At 42.2% G+C, this 7,500-nt stretch overlaps 1 pseudogene; it reads right to left on the bottom strand.

Moving 5' to 3' along the window:
- LOC119576639 overlaps nucleotides 1-7,500 on the bottom strand; it is a 60,038-nt pseudogene that overhangs the window by 1,397 nt on the left and 51,141 nt on the right.

Genomic DNA, 7,500 nt, shown 5'->3' on the forward strand with positions numbered 1-7,500 from the left:
AGTTCAGTAAATCTCGCTACATTTCTCGTCTTTGAAAATTATGATCTGTTTCCTACATTCATCTCTTCCTCCTTTCTGTCATCCTCCACCTCCACCCACTCCTTCCTTCCACTTATCGGATGCCGTTGTCATGGGCGAATGATACTCGGGTATCCTGGAAAAGAAAATTAAAGCACAGTAATAGTCGGTCGACCGCGGTGGCCGAGTGGTTAGAGCATCGGACTCAGGACTGCCACGACGGAAATCTGAGTTCGAGAGTTCGAGTCACCGGCCGGCGCGTTGTTCCCTTGGGCAAGGAACTTCACCTCGATTGCCTACCTAGCAGATGGGTGGGCAAGCCAGCCCAAGTCAGTGCCGGTCCCAAGCCCGGGTAAATAGAGAGGATTGGCGTCAGGAAGGGCATCCGGCCATAAAAGATATCTGCCAGAACCAGATCAAATGGCGACCCCATATATGAATGGGATAAAGCTAAGAAGAAGAAGTAGTCGATCGTCAAGAATTATTTTGAAAATTAGATTTTTATTCCACCCAAAATATTTTATACATAAAAAACATGTTCGTGGTAAGAAAGACCTGTGTTTGAATATGTTCATGCTCGATCCGTTGAACCTATATATATATATATATATATATATATATATATATATATATATATATATATATATATATATATATATTTTTTTTCTTTTTTTTTTTTTTTTTTTTTTTTTTTTTTTAAGCTTACACATTCATCTAATTTGCGCAATTCTCGGTCACGTGCAACAAGATAGGGGAGCTCATTCTCTTGTTTATTGGTATAGGTGTAAACCTGACTGTATACTAGGAACTTTTAACACTGATCTTTCATTCGTGTATCGTACTTCATTTCTCTCGTTCACAATTTCTAGTATGAATCATACAAAACTGACGGTTATTTTCAATTCCACTAATCATGCAGTGTGTTTACTCAATTCAATTCAAGAATCCTTTCCAGCAAAGGCACTCATTATTTCCAGAATCAATAACGAAATCAATCTCATAAGACGAAAGAGGATCGCTCACTGACCACGGAGTACCATACATTTTGCTGCCGAAGAGAACCACACTCTCATCAAACAAATAGATGGCGTTGATGAGGAAATGAGTTGGGGTCAGCGGGAAAAGCACGACCGCATTTCTCTGCGTCTGGGAGGTCGTGGTTCCCTGCCATCACCACTTTGTGCTTGTGAGGTAGCGTCCCTGTTGAGGTGAGTGAAGTGGGGAAGAAATTGGCAAATTAACATTGCGAGAAGAGAAGACAAGGAGGAATAAATATGGGTGAATGTGTAGTTAAATGTGGAGAAAGCAAATTGACAAAATCTTGATCTCTGTAAGGACAATACCTACCTGGTGAATTTTATTCAAATGGCCCTCACAAATTACGTAGTCAATATAAGCAGATTACTGTATAATTAGTTGTTCACAACCTCCACGGGTTGTGTGGACGTTGGGGGGGGGGGATGTCAATTTGCTTGACCTTCGTTAGCATTCATATTACGAATATACTAGGGAGCCATGTCTTCAAGGAATTTGCTTTACAATTTGGAAAGGGGTCTATTAATGTTATTCTTCTTAGCTTAAAAATGTGTAGTTGGAAAAAATACAGGATGACGAATGACAAGCATAACACTGTAAACAGTGGGATGATATGGTTTTGAGCAAAATCAAAGTGGAATGTCAGTGTTTCCAGTTTTCTGAAAGTGGAATATCAGTGTTTCCAGTGTTCTGAAAGCGGAATGTCAGTGTTTCCAGTGTTCTGAAACCGGAATGTCAGTGTTTCCAGTATTAAGAAAGCGGAATGTCAGTGTTCCAGTTACTAAGAAAGGGGAATTGTCAGTGTTTCCGATACTAAGGAAGCGGAATGTCAGTGTTTCCAGTGTTTCAGAAGCGGAATGCAGCGTTTCCAGTGTTCAGAAAGCGGAAATGTCATTGTTTCAAGTGTTCTTCAGAGGAAGCGGAAAGTCAGGTTTCCAGATCAGGAAAGCGGAATGTCAGTATTTCCATTAATCCCCCATGGAAGCGGAAATGTCAGGGTTCCAGTACTCAGAAGCGGAATGAATGTCAGTGTTTACAGAACTCAGAAAGCGGAATGTCAGTGTTTCCAGTGCTAAGAAAGCGGAATCTCAGCGGTTTCCCGTATCAGGAAAGCGGAAATCTCAGTGATTTCCAGTACAAGAAAGCGGAAATATCAGGTTTCCAGTACTCAGACAGCGGAATGTCAGTGCTTTCCAGTGTTCAGAAAGGCGGAATGTCAGTGTTTCCAGTGCTCAGAAAGCGGCATGTCAGTGTTTCCAGTACTCAGGAAAGCGGAACGATCAGTGTTTCCAGTGATCAGCAAAGCGGGAATGTCAGTGTTTCCCAGTACTAAGAAAGCGGAATCTGTCAGTGTTTCAGTACCTAAGAAAGCGGAATGTCAGTGTTTCCAGTATAAGAAGTGGAATGTCAGTGTTTCCAGTACTCGGAAGCGGAATCTCAGTGTTTCCAGTGTTCAGAAAGCGGAATGTCACGGTTCCCCTTACTAAGAAAGCGGGAAGTCAGTGTTTTTCAGTACTAGAAAGCGGAGATGTCAGTGTTTTCCAGTTACTAAGAGAGGGGAATGTCAAGTGTTTCCGCTGTTCAGAAAAAGCGGAAAGTCAGTGTTTCCAGTGTTCAGAAAGCGGAATGTCAGTGTTGCCAGTACTCAGAAGGGGAAGGTCAGTGTGTCCATGTTCAGAAAGCGGAATGTCAGTGGTTTTCCAGTGTTCAGAAAGCGGGAATGTCAGTGTTAGCCAGGGCTCAGAGAAAGACGGAATGTCAGTGTTTCCAGTACTTAGAAAACGGAATGTTCAGGTTTCCAGTGTTCTGAAAAGTTGAATAATCAGTTGTTTCAATTGTAAGAAGCAGGAATGTCAGTGTTTCCCGTACTAAGGAAAGCGGAATTCAGTGTTTCCAGTACTAAGACAAGCTCGGAATGTCAGTGTGTCCATATTAAGAAAGCGGGAATGTCAGTGTGTCCTTAGTTTACTCAGAGAAAGCGGAATGTCAGTGTTTCCAGTACTAAGGAAGTGGAAGTCAGTGTTTCCAGTGCTCAGAAAGCTGAATGTTCAGTGTTCCCCGTACTAAGAAAGCGAATGTCAGTGGTTCCCGTACGAGAAAGAAAAGCGGAATGTCAGTGTTCCCCGTACTAGAAGCGGAAAGTCCAATGTTTTCCAGTACTACAGAAAGCGGAATGTCAGGGTTTCCAGTACTCAGAACGCGGAATGTCAGTGTTTCCAGTGCTAAGAGAGTGAAATGTCAGTGTTTCCAGTACTCAGAAAGCGGAATGTCAGTGTTTCCAGTACTCAGAAAGCGAGATGTTAGTGTTTTCAGTACTAAGAAAGCGGAATGTCAGTGTTCCCGTACTAAGAAAGGAGGAATGTCAGTGTTTCATACTAAGAAAGCCGGAATGTCAGTGTTTTCAGTACTCAGAAAGCGGAATGTTCAGTGTTTCCAGTACTCAGAACGCGGAATTTCTGTTTTTCAGTGCTCAGAAAGCGGAATGTCAGTGTTTCCAGTGTTCTGAAAGCAGAATGTCAGTGATTTCAAGTTACTCAGAAAGCGGAATGTCAGCGTTTCCAGAACTCAGAAAGCGGAATGTCGGTGTTTCCAGTAATGTCAGAACGCGGAATGTCAGTGTTTCCAGTACGTCAGAAAAGCGGAACTGTCAGTGTTCCCAGTGATTCTGAAAGCAGGAATGTCAGTGTTTTCAGTACTCAGAAAGCGGAATGTCAGCGTTTCCAGTCCTAAGAAAGCGGAATGTCAGTATTTCCAGTCCTAAGAAAGCGGAATGTCAGTGTCCAGTACAAGAAAGCGGAATGTCAGTGTGTTCCAGTGTTGTGAAAGCGGAATGTCACTGGACCATTCCACTTTCCGAAAATACTTGAGACACTGACATTCCAATCTCAGAGCACTGCAGACACTGATATATTCCACTTTAAGAACACTGAAACACTGATATCCCATTTGGAAGAAACACTGAAACACTGACCATTCCGCTTTCAGAAAACTGGAAACACCTTGACATTCCCATTTGTAGATATTACTGGAAACTACAGGCCATTTGCTTTCCAGAACACAGGGAAAATACTGAATTCCACTTGTTAGAAACAGGAAACACTGAAATTCCACTTTCTGAAATACTGGCAAACACTGACATTCCGCTCTCAGAGCACTGGGAAAACACTGAAATTATGATTCCAGAACAATGAAAACCACTGATAGTCCACTTCTCACAAACACTCGGAATAACAATGATACATTCCACTTTCAGAATACTAGAAATTCTGACATTCCACTCTCAGAGCACTGGAAACACTGACATTCTCCTTCACTGGAAACAATGACCTTCTCGTTCCAGAATACTGGAAACACGGAACCTCGCTTCAGACACACTGGAAAACATTGACATTCGCTTTCTGAACACAGGGAAACACTGGACATTCCATTTGTAGAATACTGGAAACACTGACCTTCCGCTTTTCAGAAACCACTGGGAACACTGCATTCCGCTTTCTGAAACACCAGGGAAAACATGACATTCCATTGTAGAATACTGGAAACAATGACATTCCCGTTAGAACATGGAAACAATGACATTCTGCTTCCAGAGCACTGAAAACACTGACATTCCGTTTTCAGAAAACACTGGAAACACTGACATTCCATTTAGAAAACCACTGGAAAACACTGACATTCCGGTTTCAGAGCACCCGAAACACTGACATTCTGCTTTCAGAAATAATGGAAACACTGGACATCATTCCGCTTTCCGAAATACTGGAAACACTGACAATTCTGTTCCCAGAACAACAGGAAACACTGACATTTACTGTCACGACACTGGAAAAACAGTTGGCATTCACTTCAAAACACTGGAAACAGTGACATTCACTTTGAGACCACCTAGAAAACACTGGACATTCAACTCTCAGAGCAATGGAAACACTCGACATTCCGCTTGCCTGAAACACTGGAAACCTGAACATTCTGCTTCCAGAGCATTCGAAACACTGACATTCTGTTTCAGAACACTGGAAACACTGACATTCCGCTGTCAGAACACTCGAAACACTGACATTCCACTTTCCGAATACTGGAAACACTGACATTCAGCTCTCTTAAGCACTAGAAACCCTGGACATTCCGCCTCTTAGCACGGGAAACACTGACATTCCGTCTTTCTTAGCGCTGGAAACACTGACATTTCGCTTTTTTAGCACTGGAAACACTGACATTCCGCTTTCTTAGCACTGGAAACCACTGACATTTCCGTTTTCTTAGCACTGGAAACACTGACATTCGCTCTCTTAGCACTGGAAACAACTGACATTCCGCTTTCTAAGGCACTGGAAACACTTGACATGTCCGCTCTCTTAGCACTGGAAAAAAACACTGACATTCCGCTCTTTAGCATGAAAAACACTGACATTCCGCTTTCTGAATACTGGAAACACTGACATCCGCTCTTTCTTAGCAATGGAAAACACTGGGACATGACGACTTGCTTAGTACTTGGAAACACTGACATTTTGCCCCCCCCCCCCCTCTCTTAGTACTGGAAAAAAACACTGACATCCGCTCTCTTAGCACCGGAAACACTGACATTCCGCTTTTCTGTATTGGAAACAACACTGACATTCCGCTTTTAGTACTGGAAAACACGACATTCCGCTTTCACAATACTGGAAACCCACTGAAAATTCGCTCTTTTAGCACGGAAACACGGACATTCCGACTTTCTTAGTACTGGAAACACTGACATTCCGCTCTCTTTGCACTGGAAACTCTGACATCCGCTTCAGAACACTGGAAACACTGACATTATCCACTTCAGAACACGGGAAACACTGACATTCCACTTTGTTTTTAATATTGGACACACCGACCATTTCCACTTTCAGAAACACTGGAACACTGGACATTCACTTTCAGAACACTGGAAATCGCTGACATTCCACTTTGATTGTGCTCAAAACCGTATCATCCCACTGTTTACAATGTTATGCTTGTCATTCGTTTTCCTACATTCGTTTTTCTACATTCGTTTTAGTCTGTCCCAAAAATACACATGCAAAGCCTGATGCAAGGTGCTCATAGTTGTTTCGGAGATTTGAGAAAAGGGTTGCGAGTAGCACCGAGATTTGCGAAGTTCTAGCCTCGCCCGGGCCTTTTCCTTATATGGCCAGCCTGGTTTCAGCTTTTTATGGCTGTCTCATTTTATTTTCTGACACTCGGTGCTTGCCGTGGCGGTGGGATTGCCAGCAGGCGCTCCTGTAGCTGTGGTGTAAACATATCGCTTAATCTCTTTACCAGCATGACGGCTGTGTTCAGCGGACCCTGTCTCAGAAAGTGTGTGCTCACAATTCTCTAAATAATGTACAAGTGTGGCGTTCGGCTCGCCGCAATGCATGCAACACCTCTCTTCGTGGTTTGTTTTCTCTATGATCTGCCATGCACAGTGGTGACCTAGGCGCATTCGCGCCTAGGTGGTTTGCGAGTGTAAAAAGGTTGGGAACCAAGCATATACTATATCACATACTGACAAACATCAGACTTATTACATTAGCGTGGACTTTTGAAAAGTTTCATAATAACAAGAACTGGAATATTACCAAGCCAAATATTAACCCGCATGGCCTCGCTGAATTTGCCTCGCCCTGTGAATCCCTGCATGGAGGACATCGCCATCACTGTGGTTGACGCTTTGCACACACGAACCTTACCTGAGCGGGTGAGCTGCATTAGTATATTCACATGAAGATGCCTGTGTATTTTTTCACATTAAAAGTAAATACTAATCAATTCTGAATAAAACATCATAAAATAGCAACATAGTATCAAACATAAGATCATAAAAGCTGAACACAAAAAAAAAAAACATGACACGTGGTTGATAGATAGCCTAACACAAACGATCATGACACTGATTAATAAATAAAACAATGTCAAAGTCAGTGATATAGTAAAAAGTATGAGTGGCCGATAATGGCTAATGGTGATAACTCTTATATTAACAGAGTGTCTTTTGTACGCGCCATAAAAGTTAATCCAGTAATACTGTTTAAGCCAGATCTCCAATGCGTATGTGTATTGGCAGCGTTCAGGATTAATTTTAAGACTCCTCCAGAACAGTCTTTACTTTTGCGCTCAAATTTAATACTGAGCATGCGCTTTGAGGACAAGTTAATCCCAAGAATCATGTACTGTTACGTAATGAGTCCTCATAAAGCGTAACAGGAGCACTGCCCCGATTTTCCACTTAGATATTTTCGGCACATAACCTCAAAGGTTTGGAATTTCCATATATAGTTTTATTCGACAATCAATTTTATAGATATTACAGAATGTTCAAATATCCTAATAATGAAAATAACTTCCACTAAGAGTATAAACATATCAGGAAAAATTGCCACAAGAAGCTCGACGTCAGAGGCTGCGGGCAAAGGAGTCGTATTTCCAGGTTAG

The sequence above is a fragment of the Penaeus monodon genome, chromosome 9 (assembly GCF_015228065.2).
Source record: "Penaeus monodon isolate SGIC_2016 chromosome 9, NSTDA_Pmon_1, whole genome shotgun sequence".
NCBI lineage: Eukaryota > Metazoa > Arthropoda > Malacostraca > Decapoda > Penaeidae > Penaeus > Penaeus monodon.